This window comes from Lutra lutra, chromosome 15 (genome assembly GCF_902655055.1).
Source record: "Lutra lutra chromosome 15, mLutLut1.2, whole genome shotgun sequence".
In the NCBI taxonomy this organism is placed as follows: domain Eukaryota; kingdom Metazoa; phylum Chordata; class Mammalia; order Carnivora; family Mustelidae; genus Lutra; species Lutra lutra.
In genome coordinates, this window is record NC_062292.1 from 26,217,270 (window position 1) to 26,234,519 (window position 17,250).

Consider the following 17,250-nt stretch of genomic DNA (forward strand, 5'->3'; position numbering starts at 1 on the left):
TGTGTCTACATTTGTGATCTTGCATAAATAAAAAATTTATTTGTGAAACCCCTCCCTTATAACCTCTAATAGTATCATTTGTCCAGGAAATTTTAGGGAAATTTTTCCAATGACATCACTGGTAGATCATCTTTGCTGATGCCTGGACTCCCAAAAATTCACACTGATTCCTAGTCTTTACTTCCAACATGATCCACAGTCAAAACACATTTTAAATCCTCTGAATGAAAGGCACAGACACATATCAGAGAAATCTAAGAGAAGAACATTATACCAGATGTTAACCCTAAAGCATCTTTCCACCTGTGAGCCACAATCTAGTTTAAGTTCTACTTGAGCACACTCTTCAAAGACTCTTAAGGTTTTCGCTGAAATTTATAATCTGCAAATGGATGGAATAAATTACTAAAACAAACCAAATTTCCTATTCATTCTGGACTGTCTACAACTAGTTAAACTTTTAGCTTTGAACTTATAGCCTTTGCTCTCTGAAAAATACACATATTTTTGGACATTGTAATTTGGGTGATAACCCAAAAACTTGGCCATTTACTTTCTTTGTAAACACAATTTTTAAATTGTTTTAATAGGGTATTAAATCTGACATTTCTTGTTTTCAGTTTCTTTTTTTTTATACAACAGATGTCATATATACATCATAAAACAAGGTGCTTGACTACTTCTTCATTCATTCCTTCATATGTTCAACAGAAACTCCTGAGTGCTTACTAGGCCCTCTTTTAAAACCTACTGATACAGGAATATACAAAACAGACAAAAATGCCTGCTTTGTTGCTGCTTACACTGCAGTGGACATCAAAGACACTTCTTTGCTCACTTAACACAAAATCCATTGGGAGGTTGCTAATAAGGATTTTTGCGGGGGGGGCGGGGGCGTGGAGGGAAGACTGTTGTTAGTGTTATACATTTCCTTCTCCCCATGGAAGAGAACAAAATTTCCCTGGTCACCTCAACCCCGCTGAAGTTTCAAAAGGACCATCTGAAGAGCTAATACACACTTTCTGGTATCTGATAGACATAGGGGAAGCTAGATGATCCATGGATGAACAAAGAAGCGAAAATAAGTATAGCTAAGAGCTTCCCACAGGAGAATAAGTTTGTACAACAGTAAGCTACATATCTGTTGAGAGCAGGGCTAAGGGTCTGTTTCCCAACGATCAAGCACAGACCCTGTAGAATGGAGTTGCCTGATAGTCAAGTTAGTCAGCTGACCTTGACTCCCACCAAAACTTCTGGCCAAGAGCAGGTCAGTCTCAACAAGAAAATGAAGGCAACCCACGGATGCAGAAGTGGAGTGGAGGGAAGAAACTGGCCACGAGGAAGCAGCGTCCCTCATGCCAGGAACCTCACGGTAGGGACACAATCACTAAACTGAAAGAAGTACCACAGGGAAAAAAGGACAAGCCTTGGATTCTACTATGCTCAGGTGGTATCACTACCACCTTGCAACTTTACCAGACCAGAAGAACTCTTCTGTCCCTTACTTCTCCCTCTATTCTAACATTAAAGGGCCCCCAAATAGCAATGATTAAGTGTAGAATGCAGTGAAACCAGAAAAGACAAAAGTTAGGTCAAAACCCCTCCCTACCTCACCTTTTCAGTCCTCTAAGACCGAGGCAGACCTAAACTGGGGGAGAAGAGATTTTTAAATGAATGAAATTTTGGATTTTGATACTTGTCTGTGATGTACTTTTAATTATTTATTGAGACAGAAAAACCTTGGGACCTTACTAAGTTTCTATCCCAAGGGCTAGAAATAACTAATCCAAAGAACAAGTGAAAAATGAAGGGCTTTCTGCCTCAGTCTATTCAGTTCATTTAATAAGTTTAGTTTCATTTAAGTTTAGCTTTTCATAAGTTAGAAATTCACAGTTAGGAAAACTTCTGAATTAGATTTACTGGGAGAACAGGGTAACACAGCTGTGGATTCTTTGATGTGAAAAGTAAAGTGAAATGATGCCTCCTTGACCAGTTTCTAATTATCTATGGCAACAGAAGATTAGAGGTTCACAGAAAAATAATAATTTTTGCTACACTATTCAGTATCTTCCCCAAGTTTTCCCAAATACCTCTAATACCTTCTATTGTCTAATCTCAGAACAAGGAGATTACGGCCTGTGAATTACAGAGCTCCTAGATGAGTAATTTTTTGTCCTAAAGCTGATTCTGAGTATGAAACCTATAAAAAGTTCAACTGTGATCAAATAAAGTTTCAACCACCTTTGCCAGAGGATACAAAGTTCATCCAGAATAAGAGATAAATGAGTCAGAGATTAAAGATAGTAGCTGTTTTCCTATCAGTTTGCTCTGGTAGCATGGATCCAGCAATATTGAAGACATGTCCTCATATCCTCAATTTACCACAGAAACAATCTTTCTGAACACATGATGGACAACTGTGAAGCCTAAAAACAGAGAAAGGACACATGTAAGTTCTACCTCTAAAGAAAATAAACTAATAATTCTAGAGATTATAGGCTGGTCACCTTAACTTTGATACCTGAAAAGACCAAACTCATCAAGCATTTCATTTATAAAATACTAAAAGATCACAAGGTGAATAGTAAGCAGGACTTTGGGAAGGATAAATCAGTCAGACCTATGTGGTATCAGCTCATGACAGACTGCCAGGCATTACTGATGGAATGAGAAGAGAAAAAGACTTTAATCCTGGTTTTAAAAGACATACTCATATATAAAGTTGGGAAATATTTTCAAAGTACATCACTATATGAACTCTCAACTTATTAGAAGGCAGAACAGATGGGAATTTCATTCTCCACTTTGTTTCCATCCCCCACCCACCAGCATCTCTCCACTCTGAATTCATAAATCTGTATATTAAAAGTCTATAATACCTGTAGCCATCTATAAATGGCTTTGCAGATGAATTTCTTTTATGCTACCTTCCTCCAAAAAGAATCAAAAGCTAGGGGATTTTGCTACTCCTCAAAAAATGAAAGAGGTTCAAGGGATGCAGAAAAAGTAAGCTAGCTGGGTACAACCAAGATAGGCTGAACAAAAATAAAGGAATGCATGGGATCTGATTTTTTTTCATACCAAGGAAATGGAAACCAGTTCAATCCATGTAGATAGACTCATAAGAAGATAGGAATTGAGTGCAGGATTCCATTGACTTTAAGATAGTTTTGACCTGAAACCAAAGGGTATACTCCCACAGGAACCAAAGAAGCCTTAAGGAGTTACTCAAATTATGAGAAACTTCCATAAAATCTCAGAACTTTCCACAAATGTTGCCTCAACTGAAACACTGCTTTGCTGTGATAACATAACAAGCTCAACCTTTTCCACCAGTGGAAGCCATTCTTTTCCAAAGTCCATTTCATTAATCGGGAAAGAGGAAATATGGCTTCAGATGTTCCTTGCTCCAACGGTTCTACCAACAACTCATGACAGCTTTTTACCACTCTTGTTACCATTAGTTACAGGTCATACACCCATTCCTGATGACTTTGATCATCCCTACCCAATCCCATTGTTATTCTTACTGACTTAACACCTAGTTCCCTGGCTACAAAATTCCTTGATTCCAATGCATCCACTAACACTTCACTTCGGTTATAAGACAGCACAGCCACACTTCGGATTTTATTTGTAAAATGGCTCCAAACTCATAAAATCTGGGTTTCCTCTATACATTTTCATTCCCTCACTTGTATTGAACTTTTTTAAAGAGAGATTGAGAGCAGTGTGGAAGCAGGGCGGGGGACGGGGCGGGGGGTGCAGAGGGAGAGGGAGAGAGAATCTTAAGCAGGCTCCATGCCCAGCACAGAGCCCCATGTGTGGCTCCATCTCACGACCCTGAGATCATGACCTGAACCAAAATCAAGAGTCAGACGCCCAACTGGCTAAGCCACTCAGGCACCCCGGAACTCTCTTAACCTTCATTACGATCCCAGAACTTTGGATTATAGAGAAAACAAAACGAACTCTAAATATAAACTTTCATATTTACAGGCCATATGAATTTACAAGAGTTATTCCATAAACCTCAGGCTATTTCTTAGTATAGCAACACACTGGCATTGCCTGATACAACTCAACTCACATTCAATTCACCATTAGAAAATCCATCACAATATACAAAATGATAAAAATTGGCTATAACACTGTAAGCTAAAAATAAGAAGATCACATGACATTTCCAAGGGGAATTTCCACTAGCTGCACTGTCAGTCAAAATGGATTAAGAAACATTCTTGAACTATAAATCACATTTTCCACAATCTAAATAAAATATCATAAAAATGCCAAAAAAGGGAGGAAAAGGCTTTGCCTCTCTCTCATTATGTGTCTCCAACTCTGAGATACAAGGAATAGAATAACGAGCAAAACAAATGACTATATTTCAATTATATCAGCCAAAGCCATAATAAAAAATAGCCATGTTTTTTATTCTTCTATTTATTATTTCTTTTCTTTTTATATCTATTCAAGGACTACCATCTCTAGTGCTCAGTGCAGTAGAAAGCAGACAGGGTATCAGGAGGTATATTATATCCAATCATTTTTAGTTGCCTATGTATGTTTAAATAAAAACCCTATTGGAGACACAATTTTTCATCCCACATTATACCAGGGAAAAAAATTTCATCTTATGCCTTGGTAAATCATAGAACCCAACTGTTAAACCTAGATCTAACACCAGTGCCTACTTATGATCTCTCTCTCTCTCTCTATCAAATAAATAAAATAAAATAAAATCTTAAAAAGAAATAGTTAACTGTACATACCAACCTTCCCATTATAAAATAAAAGTTTAATCTATTTTTTAAAGATTATATTCCCACTTGTCACCAATGAGTAACTGGAATTTCAAATTAATAAAAATACCAATGACCATATCACACAAGAAATGAAATACTTAGGAATAAATCTAACAAAATATTAATTGGTTCTATATATTGAAAATTATAAATCATCATTAAAAATCAAGGAAGATCTAAATAAATGGACAGATATACCACAGGAAAGGACTAGAAGAATCAATTTTTTAAAAGATTTATTTTTTTATTTTGGAGAGAGAGTGTACAAGCTGGAGGGGGGAAGGGAGAGGGAGAGAGAATCCCAAGCAGACTCCACTCCCACCATGGAGCCCAATGCAGGGCCTGATCTCACAACCCCAAGGTCATTACGTGAGCCAAAATCAAGAGACACTCAACTGACTGTGCCACCAAGGTGCCCCTAGAAGATTCAATATTGTTAAGATACCAATTCTCTCCAATTTGATCTGTAGGTACAGTGCAATCCTAGTAGACAACCTAGCAAGCTATGTGGTAGATATTAACATGCTTCTTCTAAAAGTTGTATGGAAAAGCAAAGGAACTAGAATTGCCAAAACAATTCTGAAAATGTGAGCAAAGTTGGAGGAGTCAAAATCATAATGAAACAAGTCAGTGTGGTGTTGGCAAAAAGAATATATTTATTATGATAAACTGATAGATGTTGGAGACATGAAGTCCAGTTTCCTCACCTTCCCAGACATATGAGGAAAGCCAAGAGAAACTCTTTCATTGCCCTGCCAGTCTCTGTGGCCACATGAGCGAGCCCAAGAGAGACCAGCAGAGCAATCCAGTAGAGACCAGGCAAAATTGCCCACCCACAGAATTTTGAACTAATAAATGATTGTGTTTTAATTTTGGAAGGTGGTATCTTTACATAGCAATAAATAACTGCTATGCCACAGTAACTCCAATGCCAACTGGCAGTAGCACAATCATGCTGGAGGGAAAGCCAACACGAAAAAAAATGGTGGCAATCTTAGCAAACTGCTTAAATATTTTACTTTTGCTTGTTGTGATGAGCATTGGGTGTTGTACGTAAATGAAGAATCACTGAATTGTACTCCAGAAACCAATACTGCACTGTATGTTAACTAACTAAGCTTTAAATTAAAAAAAAAATTTTTTTTAATAAATAAATAAATATTTTACTTTTGCAGATTTTATAAAAGTATATAATCATGTGATCATGTGAACACATTGTCCAGAACCTTGGAAGGGACATGGATAAGTGCAAACCCTTGGAAGGGACATGGTAAGTGCAAACCCTTGCAAGGGACATGGGTAAGTGCAAACATAAGCATCATTCAAGGTAAATTCATCTCTGGTAAGCATGATGCTTCATTTTGAAATACTAACATCCTTTTTAGGGCCATAGAGAATAAAGGAATGCCTGGTATAACCTCACTATATAGCCTTATTCTAGATGTCTTGCTCATAGAATAACAGTATTTAATGTTTATTATGTGTCATACACTAAACTAAGCATTTAATTAAGATCATTTAATTCAGTCATCACAATAACCTCATAAGGTAGGGACTATAACAACACTCTTCAGATACAGAAACCGAAGATCACAGTGGTTGTTAACTGCCCAGAGTTACATGGTTATTAAATGTCAAGTTTGTATAAAGTCTGCGCTCTCGGTACCTAAGCTCTGTAACACAAGAAAGATTTAAAAAATAAAATTAAATGGAAGGAGAATATTTTATTTTTAGTTTTCATATATTTTTCCTATGACTAGCAGGGGATTTTCTAATATGTTTTCTAGCTATGAAGAAAAACCATCTATGCTTATATTCATTTTAGAGATAACCACCTTACTGATCTCTCCCATAATCTTAAATTGATGCTCTAGGGTTATACCAGTAGATAAACATATCATCTGGAAACAGAGATCAGTCCATGCATTCAATTCTATAGAAACAAATGGAAAATACATTAGAAATAGTATAACTAATAGAGTTCATAGAAGTGAATACACAATACAAAATTTTTAACATAGTTTTCCTTAAAGCCAATAAAAAAACAGTGAGAAAACATAACAGGGACATGTAATACTTAGAACAGAAATTAAATATATTGTACCTAGGAAAAATAGTGAAACATGCAATCCTGCTTGCAAAAATTTCAAATATTTAATCAGCCACATTTTTTAAAACTATGAATAAATAAACTTACATAATAATTTCTTATATGTGAAGTCTGAATACTACAGAGTTGCCAGTTTTTTTCCAAATGTTTGTATTAGTTTGACTCTAACACAATAAAAGCCTCAAAGTTGTTCCTTTATCAGTTTTTCTATTTGAAATTTTTAGAGGTGATACATTCACAGGGTTCAGCAAATCGAAGATATCACATGATGGATCGAAGAAACTATATATAAAAGCTAAAACTGGGGGCGCCTGGGTGGCTCAGTGGGTTAAGGCTCAGGTCATGATCTCAGGGTCCTGGGATCGAGCCCCGCATCGGGCTCTCTGCTCATCAGGGAGCCTGCTTCCCTTCCTCTCTCTCCGCCTGTCTTTCTGCCTACTTGTGATCTCTCTCTGTCAAATAAATAAATAAAATCTTAAAAAAAATAAAAAAAATAAAAAAAAATAAAAGCTAAAACTGTAAATAAAACTCTTAAAAGAAATCATGGGGAAAAACTTTCATTATATTGAATTTGGTAATAATTTCTCGAATATGACAGCAAAAGCACAGGCAACATAAGTAAAAATAAACTGGACTACTTCAAAATTAAAAACTGTGCACCAAAACACAGTACAGTAAAAAGGCAACCTATGATATGGGAGCAATATTTGCAAATCATATATCTGATGAAGGATTAAGCTTCAGAACACATAAAGAACTCCTACAACTCAATCACAACAACAAAAAGCCTGATTGAAAAATGGCAAAGGACTTGAATAAACATTTCTCCAAAGAAGATATGTAAATGGCTAACATGCACATGAAAAGATGTCCAACAGTACTAATCACTGGATAAATGCAAACAAAACCCCCAAGTTAATACCATCTCACACTCATTATGATGGCTACTGTCAAAAAAGAAGATAGCAAGTGCTGATAAGGGCATGGAGAAATTACAAACCCTGTGTTCAGTCAGTACATAAAATGGCAGAACCATTATGGAAAATAGTATGGTGTTTCATCAAAAAATTCAAAGTAGAATTACCATATGATTCAGCTATTTCATTTCTGCATATTTGCCCCAAAGCATTGAAAATAACGTCTTGAGGGGCTCCCGGGTGGCTCAGTGGGTTAAGCCTCTGCCTTCGGCTCAAGTCATGATCTCGGGGTCCTGGGATCAAGCCCCACATCAGGCTCTCTGCTCAGAGGGGAGCCTGCTTCCCCCTTTTTCTCTGCCTGCCTCTCTGCCTACTTGTAATCTCTGTCAAATAAATAAATAAAATCTTTAAAAAAAAAAAAAAGGAGGGACGCCTGGGTGGCTCAGTTGGTTAAGCAGCTGCCTTCGGCTCAGGTCATGATCCCAGCGTCCTGGGATCGAGTCCCACATCGGGCTCCTTGCTCATCAGGGAGCCTGCTTCTCCCTCTGCCTCTGCCTGCCATTCTGTCTGCCTGTGCTTGCTCTCTCTCCCTCTCTCTCCCTGACAAATAAATAAATAAAAATCTTTAAAAAAAAAAAAAGGAAAAGGAAAATAAAGTCTTGGAAAGATATTCATATACACACATGTTCAAAGCAGCATTATTCACAATAGTCAAGAAGTAGACACAACCCAAGTGTCCACTGATGGATGGACAAAATGCAATACATGCATACAATGGAATGTTATTCAGCTTTTAAAAAGAAAAGTGTGACATATTCTTCAATTGAAATGAACCTGGAGGACATTGTTCTAAATGCAAAAGCTAGTCATGAAAGACAGTGCATGATTCCTCTTACATAAGGTATGCAGAGTACTCAAATTCACAGAAACAGAACGTGGAATAGTGGTTGCTGGGGGCTGGGAGGAGGGGAAAATGGGGAGTTTAAGATTATGATTTCACTTATGAAAGCATCTTTGAAATGACAAAACTATAGAGGTGATGTACAGATTGGCAGTTGTCAAATGCTGGGTAATAGGATAAAGGAGGGAGATACTGGTGGCTATAAAAGGATAACATAAGCCATTTCTTGGATGAAAATACTTTGTATCTTCACTGTAGGTGATGATCACACAAATCTACACGTGTAATAAAACTGCACAGAACTAATTACACACACAGAGAGAAACACAACCATGAGAGCGTATAAAACTGATGAAACCTGAATAAGATCAATAGATTATATTAGTATCAATTTCTTGATTATGGTATACTACTACAGATAAGTAATATGTATGATTCTTGGACCAGCAGCATTACCTGAAACTTGTTAAAAATAAAACCTCGGGGGCACCTGGGTGGCTCAGTGGGTTAAGCTTCTGCCTTCGGCTCAGGTCGTGATCTCAGGATCCTGGGATCGAGCCCCACATCAGGCTCTCTGCTCAGAGGGGAGCCTGCTTTCTCCTCTCTTTCTGCCTGCTTCTCTGCCTACTTGTGATCTCTGCCTACTTGTGATTAATAAATAAATAAAATCTTTGAAAAATAAAAAATAAGAAATAAAATTAAAAAGGAAAAGAAATAAAAACATGGGCTGGACTCCAGACCTACTGAATTAAACCCCATGCAGACCAGACAGAATTACCACTCAGAGATCAAGGTTTCCAAGCTGGAAGCAGTAATTGCATGTGACTTCAGGGTTGTTAAACTTGGGGAAGAGATGGGGCACCTGGGTGGCTCAGTGTCCAACTCTTGATTTCAGCTTAAGTCATGATCTCAGTGTTGTGGGATCAAGCTTCACATCAGGTTCCATGCTGGGTGTGGAGGCTGCTTAAGATTCTCTCTCTCCCTCTGCCTTCCCCCCAAACAAAAACCTTGGGAAAGAGATGACTATTACTCATGAAAAAGAATAACAGTGCTATGAGACTACATAGGAAATCCTACTTAGGAACCAGCAAAAGCACTAGAGGTTTTTGGAGACAATGGAGCTGCAGATCAGCTTGAAGAAGTATGACACTCACAAGGACAAACATTTCTTGGGCACCATCAGGCTTTAAGTTCACTCCCCTCCCTAAGTTCTCCATGTGTGTCTTAGGAGACCAGAAGCACTGTGAGGACACTAAGGTTGTATCAACAAGAATATCCCCCACATGGACATTGAGGTGCTGAAGGAACTCAACAAGAATAAGAAGCTGGTCAAGAGGTATGATGAATTTTGGTCTTAGAATTTTTGATCAAACAGATCCCACAAATCCCAGGCCCAGGCCTGAAGAAGGCTAGCAAGTTCCCTTCCTTGCCGACCCACAATGAGAACATGATGGCCAAAGTCGATAAAGTGAATACCATGATCAAGTTCCAGATGAAGAAGGTGCTGTGTCTGGCAGTGGTCCCTCAGCCACATGAAGATGGCAGATGATGAGCTTGTATACGACGTCCACTGAGCTCTCTATTTCCTTGTGTCACTGTTGAAGAAGAACTGGCCGAACCTCTGTGTGTTACACATCAAGAAAGAGCACCCTGGGCAAGCTCCAGCAGCCATACGTACTGAGGCACAGCTTACAAAACCCTAGTGCCAAAAAAAAAAAAAAAAAAAGGACAAATAATGTGTAGAAAAACTGTACAGCAGTAAGGATGGACTCCATTTGTTGGCTCACCCAGCACTGTCTCCATTCTGACCTTCTACTCAGGAATGCCCCTTTGACACTGTCTGGCCAATAAGATATAAATGGGAATCTGCTGTAGCGTTCCTAGGAAAGCCTTTTTTCTTTTTTCTTTTTTTTTTTAATTTAAAGATTTTATTTTTAAGTAATGTCTACACCCAATATGGGCTCAAACTAACAACTCTGAGATCATGAGATGCGTGGTCTACAAACTGAGCCAGCCAGATGCCCTGGAAAACATTCTTTTCCTTTCTTTCTTTCTTTTTTGAGAGAAAGTGAGTGAAAGTAGGGGTGGGGAGGGCAGAGAAGAGAAAGAGAAATAGAGAGAATGCCAAGCAGTTTCAGCCCCCAGCACGGAGCCCAGGACTCCATCCCACAACCTGGAGATGACGATCTGAGCCAAAATCCAGAGTCGGATACTTAACCATCTGAGCCACCCAGGCACCCCACATGTTTTCTTTTTTTCTCTCTCTTTTTTTAAAAGATTTTATTTATTTATGTACTTATTTGAGAGAGAGAGAGAGAGCACACACACGAGTGCAAGACTAGGGGAGGAGCGGAGGGAGAGGGATAAGCAGACTCCACACTGCGGTGTAAAATCCTGAGATCATGACCTGAGCCAAAATCAAGAGTCAGATGCACAAGGGACTGAGTCCATCACCCACCCCCATGTTTTCTTGATCCAGATGTTGCCCCTTCCTTTTTTAGATCCATATCTAGGGAAAACTATCCTAATGGAATAATCAGATAAATGTATACACATTTAGCTCATGATGCTCACCATTGTGTATTTATTGGAAATAATGTTCAATGATAAGATAATAAATAAAAAGTAATAAGGAATTTCTGTTTTCATAGGATGGAATTTTTGTGGCCATTATGGGTAATGACTATGGATGACATGGAAATACTTAAAATATTGGCGAAAAATCAAAGTGAGAAGCTATATACATTTTTCATAAACAATTTTATACATGCATATTCACATATATACACCCTCTAAAACTTAATTTAACTTGTAAATAAGTATATATTATGACTCTTTTGAGGTAGGAATAACGATTATTCCTTAAGCATTATTTAAACGACTAGAGTTTCAGTTCTTCTCTCTTACATAAAGCACACTGATGATTTCTGATGTGTAGCCAGGACTGAGAATCTCCAATACACTCTTATAGGTGTGTGTGTGTGTGTGTGTGTGTGTATAAGATTTATTTTTAAATATAAGAACACTCCAAATGTTTGGGGTTTTTTTAAGATTTTATTTATTTATTTATCTGACAGACAGAGATCACAAGTAGGCAGAGAGGCAGGCAGAGAGAGAGAGGGAAGCAGGCTCCCTGCTGAGCAGAGAACCTGACACGGGGCTCGATCCCAGGACCCTGGGATCATGACCTGAGCCGAAGGGAGAGGCCTTAACCCACTGAGCTACCCAGGCGCCCTGAGAACACTCCAAATGTTAAGACAGCTATAACTGGGTATAAATGCCCCATTACAAGGCATTTTATATTTTGTGCACTTTTATAATTTTCTACCCTGTAATCATTATTTTTAATATAAATTTTTATTTTTAAATGTTTTTAGTACAAAAAATATTTTTAACTGTTTAAAAGGGAAGAAAATAATCCAAGTCCAAGCTAGACCTACACAGAGCTGGAGAAGCAGCTCAAACAACAAAACAAACTACCTGAGGGGTCTTGAACACCTGCCTTCCAACGGTGACACTGCCTGTTTACCAAGTTCCACTTGCAGATGAACATCTGCATGCCTGTTTGCTTACTCTTCCATTGGTCCCAACAGTGATATTAGGTTAATTTCCTGAGCCTTTCCAAAGACTACAAGTGTATGTGTACACACATATATTAAGTTTCTTCTATTCACATGTAACTTTTTCCCAGTATGAGATAAATCCTTTCGCTGACCCATGTTTTTGCCTTTGGGAGCCTCTATTTTAAGATTCACAGAAAGCAGAGAAAAAAAAATACATTGGGAAAGAGGAGTTAGCTTTTCAAGGAGTGGTAAAATGATCTATGTTCTTTCCGTGCACCACCTCTCAGCTCCATTTCCATTTAGAAGATAAAATATAGCAGGAGAAACCGGACCCTTGACATTTTGCCAGCTGTTTTTCAAACAGTTTATGATTCTCAACTTCAAATTAAATGTTTTTATTTTAGAATAAGAATTTAAAACCATTCAAATGCCTCATTAGTTTCCACTGCAGAGTTGGTGATAATGATTAATCATGGTATCAACAGCTGTTACTCCCAAGGCAAAACTCCATCCATACCCAATTCATTTAATGACCACAGGAGTATGCCCTTTGTTTTCCTTAACTACCCTTCCTGAGAGTCTCACCATTTATTCCAAAGATTCGAACCCCAGAGGAGTGAAGTTCATGGTGTACTTTTTGCCATTGACAGAATCAGAATATATATTGGATAGAATACATAATTTCTAAAATGAGCTTTGTGGATGAATTTATTAAAACACTGAGTTATGAGATGACTTGTGGGAAATCAAGGTAAGTCCATCATTACTGAACACAGAGCACAAACCAGAATTTCAAAAGGGAGGAAGAGATGATAAGAAACTACTATGCATGCCGAACAGACTTTGGATTCTATGCTGATTTATATAGCTCTCTTGAGCCACATAATTCAACTGGCTGTTTACTGGACTCTTCTGTTCTTTCTGGAAAGACGACTCTTGAGTTTTGGAATGTCTATATGGCCAAAACTACCTAGCTTCTGAGGAAGGGTAAATTCAATTTGTTTAACAGACATATTACTTTAAGAAATAAGTACAATTTTCCAACCTTTCAAGTCAGATACATAATCGATGTCACGTGAAGTCCAAACAGTTGCTTCTGTTTCCACAGCACAAGTCATGGGGACCACCAAGATTGTCTGAAGGCCATTTTTCAGAAATCTCTCAGAAGCCCAGCTACCCAACACTTGGCTGAGGTTTCTGATCTGACAAGCCTTAACATTTACCAAGGGGTTTATGAGACCAGCTCACCAATCTTCCAGTGAGCTAAATTCAGTATGTCACCCACCCCTGATACGCTTACTTTCTTCCTAGTGTAAGGGCCTATTCAGCCAGAGCAGCCCCACCCCGGTTGAACTGCCATTTTGCTGTAAAGCTTAAACTGACCCCCCCACTCCCCCCACACCCCGGCCCAGGGGAACTTATTTTAAAAAGCAAGTCCGGGAAACCAGTCCCAGGTAACAAAGTCCAAGTACAAGGGTGGGTCAGTCCAGGTGGAGGTATTCAGTCAGTGGGGGCGCATACTGTCTCCTAGCTACCAAGGAGTAGGGGCCCCCGCCCTTTGGGAGCCTTTTAGCGCCAATCCTAACCAAGGTGTGATAGGCTGGTTCAAATGTCTACTAGGGTAAATTGTAATTCAGTTGGTCACCTAGCATCACTGTGGAGTTTCCTTTGTGTGTTATAATTTCATTGGCCACCTGTGTGTGGCCAGGCCCAACCACATGGCCTTTGCTCTATAAAAGTTAGTCTGGAAAGCAGGAAGGGGTCGTCCTCTCTGTAGGGGCAGCCCCAACCGTTCTGTTAGATGGTCGGTATGATTCCTGATGCTTGGCGCGAAATAAAGCTTTGCTTGACCTTCGCTTTGTATCAGTCTCGCTCCTTTAATCACGGACCCATTATTGGGGTTCCCCAATTTTGGGGGGACCCAACACTAGGAAGCATCTCTGGTAATCTCTGCATTCCTCTACTGCTCAGAGCTTCCTCCTTGCTGATCCCATTCCCACTGCCATCCTTTCTCCCAAACCTTTCACCTGTGCCCGCAGAAACCTACATGCCATGGAAATTTTGTTTACATTACCAACAGTTAATATTCCTCATGGACATTTCTTTTCTTGAACCCTTCATCCTTCTCTTGAATTCTTCACAAATCAGTGTTTCTCATACTCCAGTAACCCCCAAATTGTGTGTCGAATCAGTGTTCTCCTTACTTTTCAATGCTATTTGAAGATATTCTTTCCTTTTTTAAAGATTATTTATTTATTTATTTATTTATTTATTTGACAGAGAGAGAGAGAGAGATCACAAGTAGGCAGAGAGGCAGGCACAGAGAGAGGGGGAAGTAGGCTCCCCACTGAGCAGAGAGCCTGACACAGGGCTCAATCCCACCACCCTGAGATCGTGACCCAAGCTGAAGGCAGAGGCCCAACCCACTGAGCCACCCAGGTGCCCCGAAGACATTCTTTCTTCCTCCTAAGGTAACACACTCTACTTTTCCTGTAAGTGATGAAGAAATACTGGTATGTGTTCATAAGAAAAGGTATACTACAAAGTTCAGGAGAATGGTATAGCCTTCTTTTGAACATATTTACCATTTTTTATCATTCTATTAAGTTGTAAATTATATGTTTCTGTATTTTTTAAAAGATTTTTATTTATTTATTCATTTGAGAGAGAGAGAGTGAGGGCAAGAGAGAGGGCAAGAACACGAGCAGGGGGAGAAGCAGACTCTCTTTCTGTATTTTTTAATAGTTACACTAGACATTACAACATGCATCCTTCATTCACCGAAGTCTGATAATCAATAACTTTAACTCCCAGGACAATGCAAAGGCCTGAGAATCCTTTACTACACATACCCTTATTCCAATTTACATGTTCAACATTGTCATGTATTTTATTTCTCTAGATATCTAAATCCTGAACACCACAAGTTTTATTGTCGTTTTATACAGCGTTCATTTAAATAGACCACTTTTGTTGCTCTTCATTTCCTTCTATACCTCTGACATACATCTAGGGTCTTTTTCATGAATATCTATTAGATAGGGTCAATATCAGGAATATCTATAAGAATTCCCTTTTGTGTGATTAGTTAGTTTCTGTTTATCTAAAGATTTCTATGTATATTTTTTCTTATAGCCAAAGAATTCTTTCACTTTGTAGAGACTTCTAGGTTGGCTGTCATATTTTTCATCACCTTGTAGATATCAATCATCTGCTTTCTGCTTTCCATTGCTCCTTTTGAGATCTGTAAACCTAACTCCTTTAGTTAATCTGATTCTTTTCTCTAGCTGCTTTAGAAGATTTTCTATTTAATTTCTTTTATACAAATACTTGAAAAGATAATACCTGAGATTTTCTATAACTATAAAAAACATCAATATACAGAAATCCAGTGAATCCCATGCTGGATAACAAAAAAAAAAGAAATATACATGTAGACATTTTATAAAGAAATTGCAAAATGTCACTTTTAAATTTTATTTATTTGAGAGAAAGAGAGAGAGCACAGTGGGAAGGGGCAGCGGGAGAGAGAGTGAGAGTCTTAAGCAGACTCCACACTGAGGGCGGAGCCTGACAGGGCTTGATCTTAGGACCCTGAGATCATGACCAGAGCCAAAACCAAGGGTAGGACTCTTAACCGACTGTGCCACCCAGGCATTTTCTCCATTTTACACTTATGATAGAACTCCTAGTCAGAGCCCTAAACTTAGCTTTTGATATATAAAGGATGTGTTTCTTTAGAAATCTCTTCACACAGTTAATAAATTCTGGCCATCGTACTAGTATTTAACCAAAGACTCCAAAAAAAGTGAGTTGTAAAACTTTAAGCTCCTTGACTCCTTTGTTCTAGATAGAATCTGACTTGAGCTTGAACGGAACAACTTTTGGGCAACAAGATTTACAACAGATGAGAATACATCCCAGAATACTTCAAATGTAGTGATCCAAAAAATTTAATAATTGCCAATGAGATGTGAAAAACAAATAGGTTTATTTTATCATTTATTTTATCTAAGCCCATGTCGCTCATGGGTACCCATCCAAGTGAGCAGTACAAGAAGAGGATAAAGCAGCCAGTTTAAAGTAGTCTATTCTCTTCTGATTTAAAATATTCTCTGCTGGGGCACCTGGGTGGCACAGTCAGTTAAGCATCTAACTTTTCATTTTGGCTCAGGTCTGATCTAAGGTTCATGGGATCAAGCCCCACATTGGGCTCTGCACTCAGCACAGAGGCTGCTTGAGTTTTCCTCTCCCTCTCCCTCCAGCCCTCCTGTCATGTGCACTCCCTCTCTTAACTAATTTAAAAAAATAATAAAAATAAAATATTCTCTTTCCATTTAAAATATCTCCTTTCCCCTTTTCCTGTTCCTCCTCCCAAAATGGAAGCTCGGGATTTGGTGGAAAGCTTAGATGTCCTCAATCAGTGTAGGTCAGGGCAAGGAATGGGCTTCAGAGGTTGCCACACTGAAATAAGACAACCACTCCAGAGTGAAATCTACAAAATGAATAGCCAGGTAGAGCGCTAAGATCCCAAAGGATCCAGAAGTTCCTATGTGCCCTCTGGAAAGATGCAGAATGTAGTTGATTAGTGAATTTGCCAAGGGATTGCTACAGGAGAGGCAGAGCAAAAACTGTAGTCGAGAACCTCTGGGCAGATGGCTCCAAGAGTAGTCACATGGAAGTCTTACTAGCCAGATCTCAGATGGTCAGAAGCACTAGCAAAGGTTGAGGAAAGGCCTACTCACATGGAAGCCAGCCAAAGTGCCCACCAATAATCCCCAGATCGAGAGAGCAGACCAGGAGTTTCATCAAAAGCAGAGCTCAGCCGCAGAGGTCACTAAAGAGCCAATGCAAAGCTATTCCCTACCCCATCACCAAACAGTTTTCCAGTCAACCACATCCAGACCCTATTTTGGGGAAGAACTGTGGTAAGGAAATCAGAGACTGAGCT

General features: G+C 38.7%; 1 pseudogene; it reads left to right on the forward strand.

Moving 5' to 3' along the window:
- The first annotated feature begins 1,198 nt into the window (after positions 1 to 1,198).
- Positions 1,199 to 16,239, forward strand: LOC125085563 (60S ribosomal protein L10a-like; annotated as a pseudogene).
- The last annotated feature ends 1,011 nt before the right edge of the window (positions 16,240 to 17,250 follow it).